Source organism: Opisthocomus hoazin, chromosome 8 (genome assembly GCF_030867145.1).
Source record: "Opisthocomus hoazin isolate bOpiHoa1 chromosome 8, bOpiHoa1.hap1, whole genome shotgun sequence".
Lineage (NCBI taxonomy): Eukaryota > Metazoa > Chordata > Aves > Opisthocomiformes > Opisthocomidae > Opisthocomus > Opisthocomus hoazin.
In genome coordinates, this window is record NC_134421.1 from 18,467,327 (window position 1) to 18,485,460 (window position 18,134).

Consider the following 18,134-nt stretch of genomic DNA (forward strand, 5'->3'; position numbering starts at 1 on the left):
GGGGAAGAGTGGCTGATGTGCCAGAGTGTGTCCAGAAAAGAGCAACGAGGCTGGTGAAGGGTCTGGAGAACAAGTCTTATGAAGAGCACCTGAGGGAACTGGGGTTGTTTAGTCTGAAAAAGAGAAGGCTGAGGGGAGACCTTATCACTCTCTACAATTACCTGAAAGGAGGTTGTAGTGAAGTGGGTGTTGGTCTCTTCCCCCAAGGAACTAGTGATAGGACAAGAGGAAATGGCCTCAAGTTGCATCAGGGGAGGTTTAGATTGGGTATCAGGAAAAATTTCTTCACTGAAAGAGTGGTCAGGCACTGGGACAGGCTGCCCAGGGAGGTGGTGGAGTCACCATCCCTGGAGGTGTTCAAAAAACATGTGGATATGGCACTTCAGGACACGGTTTAGCAGGCATGGTGGTGTTGGGGTTGATGGTTGGACTTGATGATCTTAGAAGTCTTTTCCAACCTTAATAATTCTACGATTCCTTCCCTTCCAAAAGTCTCAATTCCCAGAAAAGTAATCAATATCCAGGTGAGGCACAGAGGCAGCCTCACCAAAAACTAACTCAAAATGCACAGATTCTTGCATGATCATCTTGTTCTAGAAATTGCTTTCCGCTTTTGAAGGTGTGGCTTTTTCAGCTTCTCTGTTTCTGCAGATCTTCTATAGGAAAGGCTTTAATTTCTCACAAAGATCCATAATTCTGCAAAGTTCACAATCTTTCAGGTTATCCACGCAGTGAAGGTGAGATAAAGCAGACAGCATACATACTGAATTCAGCTCTGAGTGGTGTCAGATACATTCTCAGTATCTATTAGTCTGAGGGGATGTGTGAAGATTTATGCTAGATCCAGGTACAGTGAAGGCCAAGGGTCTGGAGATTCCAATGCTTCCACATGACAAGAGCAGAACCTCACTAGCAAAGATGCACCTGTCTGTAAGAGCAGAGAAGCACTGAAAGCAAAAAAAGGAGAGAACAAAATGGAAGTCTTTGGGACAAGAATGCAGTAGCGTTCTCTACACTTTGCTGCACAACTGGAGTTTCAGGGCAAGGTCTGCCCATTTGCTGGCAGGACAACACACACCTATCTCTATGGATACCTATGGCTTTGGCCTAAAAAGTTACCAAATGACTGTTCCTCACAGTCACATAAAATTGCTGGGGGGGGGGGGGGCACGACACACGACACATACGGGACACAACCCCGAAATAGAACATCTGGATTACTCCAATACTTGTTTTCTACCCCCACACACGTCTGTCTGTGTGTATGTGCACATGTGTGCATGCATATGCACAATGACAAATCAGGAAGGGGTTGAAGGAGTCATGTGTCATTATCTGTAGCACAAGATACTATGACCTGGATAATAAAGTTGAAGATGATCTTGTTTCCATTTCAGTTCCACTACTGATCAACCATTTAGACCTGTCTAATCAGCATTATCCCCTGACTCCGTTCTTCTTGACTGTAAAATGAGGTACAGAAATAAGACGATTTCTGTAAACTCTACTGCCAAAAGTCAGGAATTGTAACAAAGTAATCCAGAAGAGTCTTAGCTCTTGCATCTTCTTAGGAAAAACCCTTCATCTAGTCAGCACATACAAGTGAAAGACTCAGTAACACAGGTGAGTAAATACAAAACCAAACTATTTTTATAAGACAGCTTTTACCTAGTTTATGTTTTTTAAAAATGCAGTACATTTCAAGTTCATAGTGGATATGGAACATAATCTTAAAATCTATACCTCACATAAAATTGTTGCCTTTGAAGTAAAATAAAGAATGAGAGAATGATTTTTAACATATCTGAAAAGACACATTATGCAATTTTGGAAAAACCACCCAAAATGCTTTTCTTGTAAGGTTACATGGTATTATTTGAGGGAAAAGGTAAGGTTAGATGACTTATATTATGAATTCCTATGATATGTGAAGCTTAACATTGATTCTGAATATCCTGAGTTTAATTCTTGATCTTAGGACCACTCTAACACTGTGCAGGACATATTTTACAAAGTAAGGGACTTCCTTATTATTTAAGAATGTTTGATTCAGATATTGAATTCATTTTGAAGAGTGGAAGTTTTCATTAATAAATTCACTGCTTCTAAGAAAACTCCACAAGCTACAAGTTCATTCCAAATGTCACTGTTTGTGTAGTCTTTTTTTCACAAAGTTACTGAAATAAACATGACCAGCCCCCCCCCCCAGTAACCAAAGGAAAAAGATCTATTTCAGTGCTTCAGCATTTTTGCTGAGGATTAGAATGCCTCTCCCATGAAAATAGTTTCTAGAAAATACCAACCACCAAGAATTTTAGCCAGTGCTTCTAGAATCCATTTCTTATACCAAATAATTCAAATTTATGATAGCACAGAACAGAGAAAGAGGTATATCTTGATGGAGAAAAACGGAACTGCTTGTGCTCCATCATCCAAACATGCGCATCTTTGTTTAAGCAAAGTACAATGCCATGTTTTAGCTGAAGAGTTCTGAAACTCTCAGACCTTCCAACTTGAATGACAACAGGATGCATTGACAGAGGTTATTATTAGTAGTAGTAAACTGTGATAAATGTAAAAGTTCAAGGAACTTAGGAACACACAGGATGAGACACAGTAGCCTAAGTACAGGCAACTAGTGCTTCTTTTGATACTCTAGAATCTCCATGAAGCTAGCAGATGCAACATGAGACCTACAGGAGACCAGTGTCCTTCTGGAATCACAGCTGAGATGCAGAAGTCACATCCTAGAACATCGAAAATGGCTCTACGTGACTTTACCTGTGAAGTGTATGAAACGCACAGCAAATACCTTTTTTGTTTCTCCAAGCTACCAATAAATGGTTTGGCTGCTGTGAAGAAGCTCTCTTGGGGACAACATAAGCCACGTAAAAAAACCTAATAATTTGCAGTATACTTTTAAGGGACCCGACCCCCTAAAATGTCATTTTCTTTGTATGTTTTAAACATCAAAAGCAAAGTCCAATTCAAAATTATCTTTGTGCTTCGCTGAAGGGCACAGATTACATGGACTGTACTAGCTCAGTAACAGTTAACCAATTAATGAAAATTTCATATTGTACATAAAAGAAGGTTTATTTAACCACTAAAAAGGACTGGGGTGAACAGCTCTTCAGCAAATCAGTATAATTTCCAGATTTTGACTCAAATAAGAAGCTTGGCCCAGATTTGCAGGGAAACAACTAATAAGAAACACAGATTCTCTTATGCAAATTTCAGATTATGTTAATAAGGAACACAACCACCACAGTTATGTTCCATCTGATTTCTACAATGAAAGCTCAGAAGAGCTTAGAAGAAGATTTTGCACCAAAGTCTTGAAGATGTCAAGTTACCTTACCTTTCCAAAACAGAATTAAAGGAATTTCATGATGTTTCCAATACAAATTAAAAAAAAAAAAAAAATCAGGTCACTTCACTTCTTGATTGACCTTGAGAAACCACTCATCAGGAATACTGTACCTCCAACTATGTATTTCCAATTATGTAACACTTTTAACCTGGTGACTGATCTCCCAAACAAACAAGTGATATGATGCACAGTAACGAAGGTCATTCATTAAAACACCTGCTTCATAGGTAGCATAAAACAAGCTGCTTGTTTTCATCTTTTGTAAAATATATAACATTGTCATGTTCTGTCAGAACATGACAACCTACTTGAAAATCTTAAATAGCAAGACTGAAATCCAGCTATAAGTTACCCTCAACTTGAAAATGCTTTATATCAGAACCATCTCTACTCCCCGGAACTTAAATTGTATTGTAAATCAAGAAGCAATACTTTGAGCAAGCTATAAAGCTTAGAAAGTATCTGCTTGGTTTGGTGTCCACAGAAACCTTCTCACTCACACAACCGGTACCCAGATGCAAAAGTCTAATAAAGTCTCTTGATGCTCTACCCGGACTACAATATATTTGCATGTAAGTGTTTGACTAGTCATATGGTACAGCATAATGCAAAAGAGGTCTGGGAAATAGATGCTGCCATTTTATGCATTTGGCCTTTCATGTTAGAGATACCCTATAATTTTAGAATTACAGCTGGTCGTTGTGTTTTTGGGTAGACTTAGTCTGCTTATGCTAAAGTTTCAAAGCACTAGACTCCATGTCTTAACATACTAGTGTTGTGGGTTCAGGTTCCTAGTATTGACTCAGGTTCACAATGCTCACTGACTTCAGTCCCCACGCCGACACTTTGTCTGGACCAGCCTTCTTGAAGATCATGACAGCAGTGTGGGACACTCGGATGGTTTCTCCTCTAAACTCACACCATTGTAAGCTGACTTTATGATTCAGAATCAGCTGAAGCTAGAAGTTTGAGCACAGGTATGAACATGTACTTTTTTTATATACTGGTCAACAAATCCCAAGAATTTCCATCTTGGTTTCAAAGTGCACAATTTTCAAAGAGAAGGCTGCTGCCAACAGTATGATGGCCTTCCCAAATGATGCAGAAACTACAGCAGTATCACAGTAATCCTTCAATGTGTTAACAAAAAGATCCTATTCAACAATTTTCAAACTACTACATATGCTGTATTTGCATAGAATAGTTAATTACCACACGTGTTTGGGAATGAAAGTTTCTTTTCAGTTTTACCACAACTAGAGTACTGATCATCAGAGTGCTTCCATCTTCCTCTAGGGAAAGCCAGCAGCAAACAGGGACTACTAAGTCAGGGATACATGTTGCTTTCATTAACAGACTTGAGATTTTTTTTAAAAAAAAAAACACCACCCAGAACCCAAAAACCAACTGTACTTGGAGATTAAAAACATACTAACGCAGAAGTAACCACAGGATGTCCAAACCAACCGACAGCCTGCATCATCTACTTTAAGTGGCACTAAAGTCAAGTTTTAACATTTTAACTTTGATAGTTCCTATGACAGTTGGATTTTCTGTGCCAAGAAACAGGACTTGGACTTGGTTTTGCAGTGCCTCTCTTGCATTATTGAGTTGACTGATAATTTCCTAGCCTGGAGAATGTAACTTAGTTACAAAATTTGCCTTACACTGTCAGCAACGCTTCCTGGAACACACATGCAGCCCTTATGCTGGCATGTGTGATACTTGATTAATTCTAGCCAATAAAGGAAAGCAGATGTAATTCTAAAGCTTTCTCACTTTGAGAATTATCGTGCAAGACACAAGTTTCATTCTTCCTGCTGCTGTCAAACATGTAAGAGATGCCATTAGGACAGTCAGCACAAAATCCTGCGCTATAGCATGTTCAGAATTGTCCTTCCATGACAAGTTGCAACAGCAAATCCAAGTGTGACAGAGCTTATAATTTCCCTTTTCTGGCCCCATAATGAAACCAACTGCATGCACTGGAAGTTTGCGATGCTCTACCTCAGTGAAAGCTGGAGAACTTCACGAGTATATCCATTTTCAATAAAGGTAATGTATTAATTGTTTGCAGCACAGAGTAGCTGATCTAAGTAGAGTTCAGATCTATTCAGAATAGCTAAACAAGCCTTCACCCTTCCTTCTAAGAGGCTGCTGATGGACAACACAAGACACCTCTTCCCCTCCAACCCCAACACACACATACAGAGTGCTGGCCTATACCACAGCTGATAGCTATGCTGTCATTTAAGTTCTAAACAATGCAGTATAAAAGTCACACTGTTCACAGCTTTAAATATTGTTCTCTTTGATTAAGAACAAACAGATACAAGTGCAAAAGGAAAACATGTAAGGTGAAACTTTAGGGCAGGTCTGACCACAAATTAAGAAAGACTCACAACAAAAGAGGAAAAAAAATGTAAATAAAAAGAAGATAAGCTCACTGACTACAGGCCACTAAGATGACAATATTATTAGGTATTTTACTTTTCTTGACCATAAGGCTTGTCATTCAACAGTTACAAGTTTTGGTGCATGGAGATTAAGCCTTGCCCACTGTCCTTTCAGAAGGGAGGGGGCAAACAACAAAAGTATCCAGAATCACTACAGCATGTCTGGTGAAAAATACCAAACTGCTAGAATTAAGGAAGACATTGTCAAGCATGACAACAAAATGAACCATTTCTAGTCTCATCGAACCATTAAATGCCTTTAGCCATCCATTTGCTGAAACTGGAAAGGCACCTGGCTAATGCAAAGCTGGCTAACTTTTTTGACCTTATCATCTAAATATCTTAGCTGACTAAGAGACACAAGATGAGATGGTCCAGAAATTATTCTTGGGCAGAAGATCTAGACAACTTTTGTAGGGTTTCACCACATCAATATAAGGCTGGGAATGGTTTGGCTAAATACGTAACCAGCTCCAAGTCACTAGTGATAAAGGTTTTAACAGTCCCTGCTAGCTAACTGTACCCAATAAGAAATTTAGATTACATGGAAGACTTCATGCCAGCATTATCCCATGTAACCCAGCTGCAGAGTTGCTGTAATGGGCAAGTTGTACATCAGCTGTTCCAAACCCATATGCCATCTAAGTGCCATAGGTTGGCCATTCTTTTAAGCCTGTCTTCAAATCTAGATTAGATGCCTTTCTGGAAAGAGACAAAACACAAAGAAAAAATTCACTGCTTCCTTCACTCACTCATAGCATAATTTAAAAAAAATACTAAACAAACAAAACCACACTGTTTTTAAATATTACTTGGTCTGCCTCCACCTTTCCACACCACCCCCACCCCCCCCCCCCGCCTCAATTGGAGAGCCTATTTTAGTAGTCATTTTTGTGTTCTGAAGAAACATATTCAGAATTACTGGAATTACTGCTTTATAGTAGTTCTTTCTTTTAAAACTCAAGACTGGGCTGCACAAGCAAAAACTTAGCCTGCAGATCAAATAAAATGATTATTCCACTATGCTTGGCACCTGTGAAGCTACATCTGAAGTATGGTACACCTACTTTTGGGACCCCAAAGGCAAAAGAGATATTGATAAGCATGTCCAGTGGAGGACCACCAAGATGGTTGAGGGCTGGAGAACATGCCAGATGAGGAGAGACTAGTGAGTCGAATTTGTGTAGCATGAAGAATAGATAGCTATGCGAGGAGAACTAATTGCTCTCTTCAACAACCTAACTGCCATTCGTAGCGACGACAAAGCCAGACTGTCTTCAGAGATGCACAGCACACTAACAAGAGGAAACAGATACACCTTGCAGCAAGAGAAATTCCAGATACAGAGAACAGTTCTTCACCACAAGCGTGGTCAAACACTGAAACAGCTTGTCCAGAATGGTTACGGAATCTCCACCCTTGCCTATTTGCAAACCTCACCTGGACAAACTGTGGAGTAACCTGGTCTAGTTTTAAAGTTACCCTCCTTTGAAGATCTCAGACTAGATGACCCTCCAGAGGTCCCCCTTCCAACCTGAAATATTGGTTTAACTTCTAAATTATTTCACACTTTCGTGTTCTTGAGCCAGAGAGACTTTTCTGTCTTTTCCCAGGACCCTTCCTAATTTTTCAACATTGTAAAAAAACTCTGTGGACAACAGGACTGTAACATATATTGACGCAGAATTTACATCATCGGTATAACCAAGGCAGATTAATAGTGCAAAGTGTATGATGTTCTTTCTCCATATTCAACAGAATTTCAGCCCCTCTACATTAACTTTCTTTTTGGGACTTTAGCTCACTTTTTTGTCTGTATGATACCTACTTAATTCCAGAGCAGGGTTTCCTGTTATACAGGTATGTTCTGTAACAGATGGTTTCTAAATGTACAACTTCAGATTTTGCTGTGTAATAGTAGACTGTTTGAATGGGTCCAACTTAGAGAGTCATCTGGATCATTTGCTAAGAGTCGATCTTTTTATCCTCTACAAGTTAAAAAAAGTAACTGCTCTACAACACCAACCACAAAGAAACTGTACCTGGAACACACTTCCTACCCTTCTCCCCTTCAAGAGCTTTAAAAAGCTTTTAAATCAATTTAATGTTTTATCGATACAAGGTTTGAGATGGTAGGGGGAACTATTTGTTATTTAAGAACAAGACTGTATCAAAGCATAACTGCATTATACCTACCAGGATTTTACACCAGGAAACCCTGTTCTGAAACAAACTGCATTAGGTTTTTTTCTTAATAAAGTTTTATTTCATTAAACCACCTCAGCATTACTTCTAATAACACTGTTTCACATTTACTGAATCTCTCTGTTGTCCCTCCATTATTTTTCCCCCAGGACTGATGTGAGGCTACATAGTTATTTAAGTCATTGTACTTGACTTTTTAAAATATGAAGTCTTCAAGGTCTTCTGGAGTTTCCACTGTATTTTGAGTTACTGGGAGGGACATCTCAGAAAAGAAATACTCTCAACCAATCCTTTTAGAACTCCTGGGTGCAAATTACAAAGACCTGATTACAGCCTTTGTTAAGAAATGTCTCATGGACTCTTTAGTATCTTTCTTGTAACCTCTAGATTTTAAGTACTTAAATCACCTGCAAGATATTGTAATGTAATCTCACTTCTATCTAAAAAACCCCAAAAATATTTACTATAATCTTCTGCCTTTTCTCTTTTTTAATATTAACCATGTTATCATTATCACCTACACTGTTAAAAAATTGAGAAATAATTCTAACAGTAATCTCATCTTTGTTATCCTTTGTTTTACTAGTTAAAGTTCTCTCTCAGGAACATTTTGTTTCTTTTAACTAGTTTTCTACATTTTTCATGCCCCACTCAATGCCATTCCTCCTCTACCATCCTCACACGCTTTACAGAAAAAGAAGGAGGGGCCCTAAATAGCTTCCTTCACATTGCAATGAAAGCAAGACCAATTTGAACTGAATTTGCGCTTTATGGACAACCTTCATAGTTGTTACTTGTGATTTCTAATGTAATTGATTTGGGGAAATATACCATATACGTATTTACATACATTCTCACATGCATACACCCCCAAACACACCATTTTTGTACTTTTTTTAAGTCTGGACATGTATATCACCAGACTTCTAAATGATAAGCAAAATTATGTCCCATATAAAATCTTACCTAATCACTAAAAAAAAAAATTATCGAAGTTTTCAAAGTAAATGAGATAAGTACAAAGAAAAGACTCGTTTGGCTCAAGTTGTTGGCATGCAGCATTTTACTCTGCCGTATCAATGCATAAGTATACCTTTCTCTATTATCATTAAATTCCCCCCTCCTCAATATCAACCAGTTATAGTTCTCTCTTCTAGCATATTTACATCTTCTCTGTTGGCCTTAATTCACAGTCTGCTTCAGAACGGCTCAAATACCTTCAGTCCCTATCACTGCCATTTTAAGCTCAAATAACCTACCTGCCTACTTTGCCCTTTTACCTTTTTAGTTTTATTCTCTCTAATTAATCCCAGTTTTCCTTCAGCTGGACCAGGACCATCTACTGCCAGTTCCACATCCCTATCTTAAGCTGCTGTCTACCTTTAAGTGACCATATTTTCCTTGGCCTGTTCATGCATCTGCAATTATTTTTTTCTCTAGTTCAGAGACTTCCCAGATCTGCAGATTTTCTTTTACCACCTCCCCTTTCCAGCCTCCCATTCTGTTGCAACTTTTTTGACTTGTAAAATAGAAAGAACACAAACACATTTGTGCAGAATTAACACATCTGCCCTACGCAGCCATTTCATGCACTACATGCATAGCTACAATACAGTATATTATGTAACCAGCAATACTGTCATTTTATTAAAATTTGCTGCTCTAAAGCAAGCTTAATGTTTTCCGAGGGGGGAGATCAGATAAATATCATATTCTGTTTCCCTATTTACAAATACACCTTTTAAAAATTTACATAAATGCACTTCAGAATGTGCATTTATACTAAAAGATACACGGACAACAGTTTAGTGTCCGGTACTTTTCACAGCTTTACCATCTCAAAAAGAAGAGAATTCACACTAAAACCAGGATAATGATGTTTCTTCATAATACCACGAAGCCAAAAAAACATTAGTGGTGGATTCAACCTTCTTAATTCTGCACCCCTTTCAGAGGTATGCTCAGAGTATTGTTCAGCCTCCATGTGCATCAACTGGTGTCACTATAGAGACAAAAATTACACAGTAGCTAAACAGCAGAGGTTTGAACCAAACAAAACCAGTAACATTAGCAACAAAAACTACACACACAAATTTCTAATACTTTTTAAAGTCTTCAGTTTTAGTTAAGTAAACATTTTACAATAATTGCTAGTTAATGTTCCCCATAACAGCAGTAACCTAAAAATAAATTACAGCAAGAACAAATCACTTCCAGGCTTCCCAGGAAACGCCTCATACTTAAATTTAATTCCTGGCATTATGCCAAAGTGGGGGATGGGCAACTAAGTTGAAAAATAATTTCAAAGGCCTCTAAAACATTACAACAGAAAATGAGTTGCTTCTCTTACCTGGCGAGAAGGTGGCACGTGCAAAATGAGCTTCCTCCTCTGAGTAAGCCACTGACATGTAGCTCATTTGCATAAGTATCACGAGCTACAAGTAGACTTCCAGGTCGGCCATCTTGATACTAAGATCTCATTTTGTTTACACAGCAGCATGAATACTATTTTTTAGCCAGCCTTAAGCTATGCTGTTTTACCTCTCAGCTAGTAGTCTACATCTGCTTGTTAAAGCCTGCTGAAACTCCCACTTCTCCACAAGAGTGGCTGAATGTGTCAGGAATGCTCCTGCTGCTCACTGAGCATGCCACAGCCTCCAAGGGAACGTTGCAACTGCGAGTGCCTCCAGTCCGACTCTTTGTACTGCCTTCTGCGCTGCCAACTATTAGCACTGCAGCAACTATGTGCAGTGAAGTACCTCCCACATACCACACAGTAGTACCAACAAGCATAAATCTATTACGGCACAGCACAAAACAGCACACTAAAAAAAAAAGAAGAAAGATGAAATTTCCTCAGTATTTTTACTTACTAACAATCTAATCACACCTCGGTACATTGTACACCTTTTCACATTTATCAATGCGGCTCTTTCAGTCCAGAAACCAGAATGCTCCTGCAGTCCGTGCACAGGAGCAGTCCATGACACATGTTAGTTGCTGCTGACGCAGAGCCAGACTGCAGTTACAGCTAGCTGGCACCAGTAAAAATTTACATAAAGGGGGCCTCATTTCAAGGCTAAATTGCAGCAGGATATTGCTGAGCAAAGCCTCCCCCCGCCCCCGCAAGACTGCTATGGGTTCTAGAATATATTGTCTAGTTATTTGCTTACTGATAATCCAGATCCACGTCAAAAGGTGCTGCTCTTACTGTTTATATACATGAAAACTGACAATAGCCTCTGCGAAAGAAACCCTACCTTGAAGTCTTTCCCAATAAAATGCTACACACTGCACAGTTCGCAGCGATTCTGCTGAGCACTCTGTAGTAACTGAAATCACACTGAAAAAATGAGTATGCTCAGCAGCCAGCTTTTCTTGAACTGGTATTTCCAATATGCCAACAGCCTACCAATAACAAATAAGTTATCAGCTCCAAGTGGGACAGATCCATTTTTACCATTAATGTAATTTTTTGTCATTGGGCAGATGAAGAAAAACACACCCATCCGGAGCTGTGGACTTTTATCCTTTCAAATACCTGAAAAGTACAGTGACAGGCAGAGGCAGAAGCTTTGATTTCAGCCTCAGTCTGATTCCAAATAGTTAATTTATTATTTCTTACCTTTTTCCTTCCAGTCAAAGTCTAACTACATTAATAAATGAATTACATTTTACAAATGCTTATTATAAAAGTCACTGTATATTTTGGTGAGAAAAAAGAAGCCAGACTTCACTTACTATTAAGTATGCGTATAAAGGAGGAATCATTCACCAATACCTTTTCGTCCTAATTTGCTGCTTTACAAGAAACTCATAGAGCACGAAAAAACTCAATGCTACTAAACGTACTATTATTATACTAACTATAAACGTGCATTTGTGAAACCCTAAATAAAACAAGGTTAAACCCACAGTAGTGTTTGGCTAGCTACACACCTAGCAACACTGCTGTAGTTGTAGCCTGACACCATTTAGTGGAAAAGGAAAGTGATGGAGACAGTGATGTTTGTCGATTCCAGCAGGGCAAAGGCAGAGTGCCTAGGACCAGAACAGCCTGCTTTTTGCCACAGGCCTCTTCTAGTGCCCTGCATTGTTCCTCTTTACAATGCCAACAGCGTCAAGGCTATATATAGTCAAATTACTTTGTATGTCCCCTTTTCCACTGTGAACAATTTGCTGTATGGCTGGTTCTAGGTTATTTGAGCATAACACAATTTTCTCCTCCATAATGTCAAAAAGATACCGATTTTGTGTCTGTAAATATTTAGTAATGCAAATTATTCTTCACTGGTGGTTACAATTCATCCTCAGCCATTGTATCAAAAAGCCCGGAGTGATGTGAAGGGAAAAATAATTATTTTTCCAGAATGACTGTCATATTAAAATCATAGTCATTAACTATATAACCTTATATTGCTCTTATGTCACGTGTATCTTTTACTTTATTTTCAGATTTGTGTATGTTAGCACATTTAAATGCTGTGCAGAACACATCTTTCAGTGATGCTGTTATCATTTGCAGAATGAATCATCAGATGAACAGCCTCCGAGCTTAAAAATAAAGCGCACCAATGTCGCTTTAAAAAAAGCAAAAAAAAAACCCCTTGTGTTTCCCACACACAGCCGCCCTTCCCCCCCAGCTCTACAGCCCTTTGTACGAACACCAGAATAATAGTACGATTCTCAGCACAGTAAAACAGATACTGCAAAATAAGAGCCTTTACTTAGAGCGCTGTCTAGTATCAGCTCCAGTCCGCTCAAGGAAGTCCAGGCCAGAGCTTGCTGGCAGCCCCGAAGGCGAGCTCTCCATCTGCCGTCTGGGGGAGGCACCACCCCGCTTCCAGAACGTTCCGGCAGTCACCCCCGCTCCCTCGGCTGTGCCTCCCTCTCTGCGCCTTACCGCCTCTCCCACCAATAGCCACGATAAAGCTCTTTTTCAAACGCAAAATGTTGCTACGGAGAGGAGGAGCAATCGGTGTCGCAGTCACAAACGCAGCACGCCGGTCACAGGGGGGCGACAGGGCTCGTCAGCCCCCAAGCCGCGGCAGCAACGCCGGACGCACCGCCCCTGAGACCGGGCACCGGCACCACGGCAGCCGCTTCCGAAACGGGAGCTCGGGGGGGGGTGTGTGTGTGTGTGTTTCTTTGTATGCCCCCTCCCCCCACCTGGGGGGGGGGGGGGGGGAAGGGCCGGGGGAGTGGAGCGGGGTTTTTTGTAGTGTTTTTTTTAAAGTGGGGTCCAGCCTGGAGGTATAACCAATAGCATACTCAATCATGTTCTCCAGTCACTGCCACTAGAGAAAAAGCCAAACTGTCTGCCTGCCTTTCCCACATTTAGCGTGCAGTCAGTGGAAACACCCGAGAGCTTTTCTGACTTTCCCTTCTCAAAGCCAGTTCACAGGACTTCCTCCAACATGCACACAGTTTTCTAGTCTCTCATTAGAAGCGACCTTCAAGAGCAGATGTTACAGTCAAAAGTAATAAGCCTAGTTACGTTCAAAATAATCACTATTAGCTGTAGTTTCAGTTGATGCACGTCAAAGACATCCTCAAATATTAAATGTCAGTTGATTCATCTCAGAATACAAAGGTATAGAAGACTGCCACAGAATCACTTGCCTAATTCAGACACAATTTTAGACATGAAAGCGTTTCATTGACAAAGTTTGTCTTAAAGAAAAAACCCCAAACAAGGCACTAGTAGCTTGATAAAAAACCCAAAACACAAACAAATCAAAACAAACCCAACAACCACACAGAAAAAAAATCCACCACAGAGCAAAAGAAAATGAAAGCCACTGGGTCTTCGGTTGGCAACACACACATGGAGCCCCAAACAACCCCTTTCCCTCCAACTTCTCTCTTCTCCAAAAGCATGAAACGGAAAAAATTATTCATGTAAAAGTCAGCCAGAAGTTTGGTAGTTCCCAAGTTTTTGGTTGGTCTTTGAAAGGCACGGAATATTATGTTCATTTCTGAAGTAGAAAACTGCCTGTCAACCTATTATCCAGAGTGGTTTATTTCAAGATATTTTCCAGCAGAAGTCTATATCAACAGAAGGAGCAGGGAAGGCAGGATGGAGGAGGGGCAGAGGCTGCCACTAGTTGTATCTGCTTTTCTATTGTAGAAAAGAAGTGAGAAGGTGTCTAAAATGGGTAACTTCCAGGCAGTAACAGAGCCTAATGTTGCACTCCCTTTCTAAAACAAAGGGAAAATACTCAGTGTGATTCCTTATCAACTTCAGAACACATTTTACTCACTTAAATTTACATGAAGAATTTTGTCATTTACTAAACAAATACGGAAAAGCTGACAGATCTTAACCTGCAAATCAAGGTGATGCAAGAAAAAAAAACATTTGCCTTACTCATAAATCCTTGAAAGACAGTACATTCTTGAGAAAAACATAGTTGAATTTACAGTTAAAAATAAAGGTCCAATTTAACTGTTTAATAATAGTCATAATGCGATTAAGAATTTAACATGCAGAACAGTTCTAAGTGCTTGGTAACCATTTATTTCTAGTACCTAAAGAACCAAACAAGTCAGCTGTTTGAAAGTGATTTGCACGCATTAAACAATATTGCGTTAATTCAACAGTCCATTCCAGCTTGGTTCAAATCCTGCCTGAAATTGTTTGCTCCCAAAATACCTACCAAAATAGAAGATGCAGCTGTGCAAACTGAGACAACTCTGAGTTTTAAAAGGAATATAATCAAGCCATGTTCGAATTGTTCCAAGCAAGTGTGATTTAGTAATGAAAAACTAGCCAAATAGTAGGAGCACAAATTAAAATAAAGTCGAATCAAAAAAATGAATTGAAAAAAATGTGAATCTATACACTCCTTCAGAGGAAACTATTGTTGGGTATTTATCTTTGAAAGTCACATGTATTTGAGACAGCTACCCTATTAGCAATTTATTTACTTCCAGAAGCCTATTCTTGAAGTTTACCTATCAGCAGTACGAAGCTAATTGTTCTAGAATGCAAGAGGTCTCAGAAGTGGAGAAAATGCAGACACAAGAACACTGAGCAGAGTGTGACAATGAATCTCGCATTAAAAATATATAGTGATCAATTCAGTTGAAGTCATTAATTCATTAAACACAACTATTTCCAATTCCAATAATGAACATCTAATTTATATATTTAATAAAAGCGTGGGGTTTTTGTTTTTAGAATCCACTGAAGTGCTTTGTTTCTATGCAGGTAAATCAGTAAATCATTTCCTTTTTGGCTACTAAAGTACAGACTATTAACACCATGGGAAGCAACAGAGATCATGCTGTTAGCTACCCATACTACTGTACAGCAAGCATTATAGTGTACTTGGACTTCTGGAAACAGGAATATGTTCCATATGCAACACAGGTTTCAAAACCTACCATCTTTATGCATTCCAACACCCACTTCAGGAAAGAAAAAAAAAAAACAAAACACCAAAAAACCCCAACCCAAACCACACCACCCACCCAGCTCGCTACAACAAAACACTACAGGTCCCTACTGGGCCAGTCATTTTGTACAGCACTTTCAAGAATGACACTGTTTCCAAAATGGCCTGTTAAAAAGCACAATAAAACAAAACCAAAGAGAAAGGAAGACACCGAGGCTTGAGCTTTCCTCTGAACTCTGGCAATCTCTCTGTGCCTTTTCTGCAAAATGCAAGTAAGCTTACTCAGCTCACAGAAAAAAACACGGGCAACAAAAAATGCACAAGGACTGTATGAAAGACATGGCGTAAATGTACAATATTTTACTGAAATGTAATACATGTGAAGAACCACTCCTCAGTGACAGTGAATGTCAAAAAATAAGCTACTTTTAATGTTCCCATTAAAGAGGGGGGTTAACAAAAAACCCCACACCAACAGAACCAATAGCACTTCATAATTCTTATGTGCTTGCTGTTTTATAAAATTTTTATATGCTCCTTAAAAAAAAAAAAGCAACCAAAAAATTCCAAAACAACAGCAAAACTACCACAGGATGTGCATGGTAAAGTATGTTTTAGACATAAAATGTCATCCCCTTCAGTGATTACATAGTAGGAGTTCGGTGATCTTTTTATAAAGAATGAATTGTTTGTTTGCTTTGAACAACATGACATTGGCATCTGGAATTAATCAACAATAACTGACTAAACCCCACACAAACATAAGCCTCAGTAATCATTTATAAGACTGGGGTCAGAATGATTTGACTCAGTATCTTGCAGAAAACCAGAGAATATTATTTTTGGGAACAGGAAGAAGGAAATCTCCCTACATTATTAATCTGCATTCATTAGATGAGATGAATGTATGGCAAAACTTCACACTTCATCAAGATAAACGCATTTAAGTAGAATTTGTTCTCTTAAGTTTTCATACATTTTGAAGCGTCCAAATGTTCTCCAGGTCTTAACTATCTTACGCAATCAAGAAAAGCCACTATGAACTAAAATCTGCCTTAAATCAAATCTACTAAAGAAAATTCCACTAGCAATAAAGCAAGTAATAGAACTACCTACCTCCCTGCATTTCATCACCCGTGACTACACATTCACATTACTCCTGCCACTGATCTTTTATCCTAAAGCAGGAAAATGCTGACCAATTACTGAAAAATTTACAGTTAGCTGAGGTCAGCAATCAACCTGGCCTTAAAATCCTGTATTTTACTCCCTTTTTTTTTAATTTCTTCATATCAAATGCCCATGGTAAACATGGAGAAACACATCTCCTGAGAACCTAATGTGCACTATCTGCCCAGAACACTTAATTTCTTTATAAACAGTGTATTGTCATTAACTATAGAAGATCATTTATGGGAACAGATATTTAAAAATTAATTTCACCACCAAGTGCTTTATTACAGAGTATGCTAAAAGCACCAAAGTAATGTGCAAAAATATTGAGGAGGGACTAAACTTTTAGGCATTTAATACTGACTTTCACATCCTTACTGGTAAGTTCAACTTCAGACAGAAAAATACTATGAGCTACATCCTGATGAGTTATCCAGCTCTTCTGCTACTCCCTGTATGTTTCTGGAGAGCTTCAAGTAACCCCCTATTTAATTACTCTCAAATTAACTCATACCCAGATTAAGATCCCATGAAGACCTTAAGTATTTGAGACAGACAAAACAAGAAAATTGCTGAATTGTGAGGAAAAATCTCGTCTTTCTCCTCCGTCGCTTCTGTTCTCGCCCTCCCCAGTGGAAAAAAGCTGAGCACTGCTTTTCTCCCACCTTCGTGTCCCTGGACACTGGCATCTGCCTTTTAACGAGTGTTAAGCATGACAGATAGCTAGGTCACCAGCCAGTAACACACACAAGAAAAGACTAGGCCTTGTGAAACCACCAGCACTTTGAAACTCAGATTTCACTTAAGTTATACAAAAGAAATAATAATTTACCTTGAAATTTTCATTCTATCACTTGTAGTAGTTCTGCAAAAATTATAGTAGGGTTATCCTTGAGTAGCAAATAACTGCTATGTACAAAATAGTTAACATTTACATAATCATTGCTATTCCAATATATTTTCGCAGGTTTTGTATTTCTCGTCTACCACTAGAAAAAGCTACAAGTTGAAAATATGATAATCAAATGTAAATCTAATCACTTGGTTACAAAAATTTAACAAAAGTTTATAGTTTATTTTATGTTTTCGTTAGAGTATGGGTCAAACTTTTGAGAAATGGCAGCATAAAGTGAGAGCTCTTCTGGTCTGGTGAGGAAGTACGCCAAAATGAAATAATTTGATTAGCAAGGTATATGGGTATGACCTTTGACCTCTCCACCCCATCTACCTTGTAACTGAAAAAGGATAGAGGTCTAGGAATTAATTCAGTGAGGTCTAGGAATTAATTCAGTGAGAAAGGGGAGAGAAAACAAAAGAAAAAACACCAAACCAAAAAAACCCACCCTCACCAAAACACACCCTCCTATTGACAAAAAAGGGACTATTTAAAGATATTTTATACAGCTTACGATTAGTTAATTTTGCCTAAACAAAGTTTAAAATTGTTTCTCAGCAAAGCAGAGCTGGTGCTTACCTCTAAGGTCTGGAGCATGTGATGCCAACAGCTCTGCTCATTTGCATGCAGCC

The 18,134-nt window shown here is 38.9% G+C and overlaps 1 protein-coding gene across 5 annotated transcripts in view; it reads right to left on the minus strand.

Moving 5' to 3' along the window:
* The window catches only part of ATF7IP (activating transcription factor 7 interacting protein), a 127,865-nt gene that overhangs the window by 99,178 nt on the left and 10,553 nt on the right, over positions 1–18,134 (minus strand). Inside the window, exon 1 of one of the 5 annotated variants that reach the window (XM_075428283.1) lies at positions 18,082–18,134. The exons of 2 other annotated variants lie outside the window; for them this stretch is intronic. The gene's annotated coding sequence lies outside the window, so the exon portion shown is untranslated. 2 more of the 5 variants (XM_075428282.1, XM_075428280.1) reach the window with 2 other exon arrangements.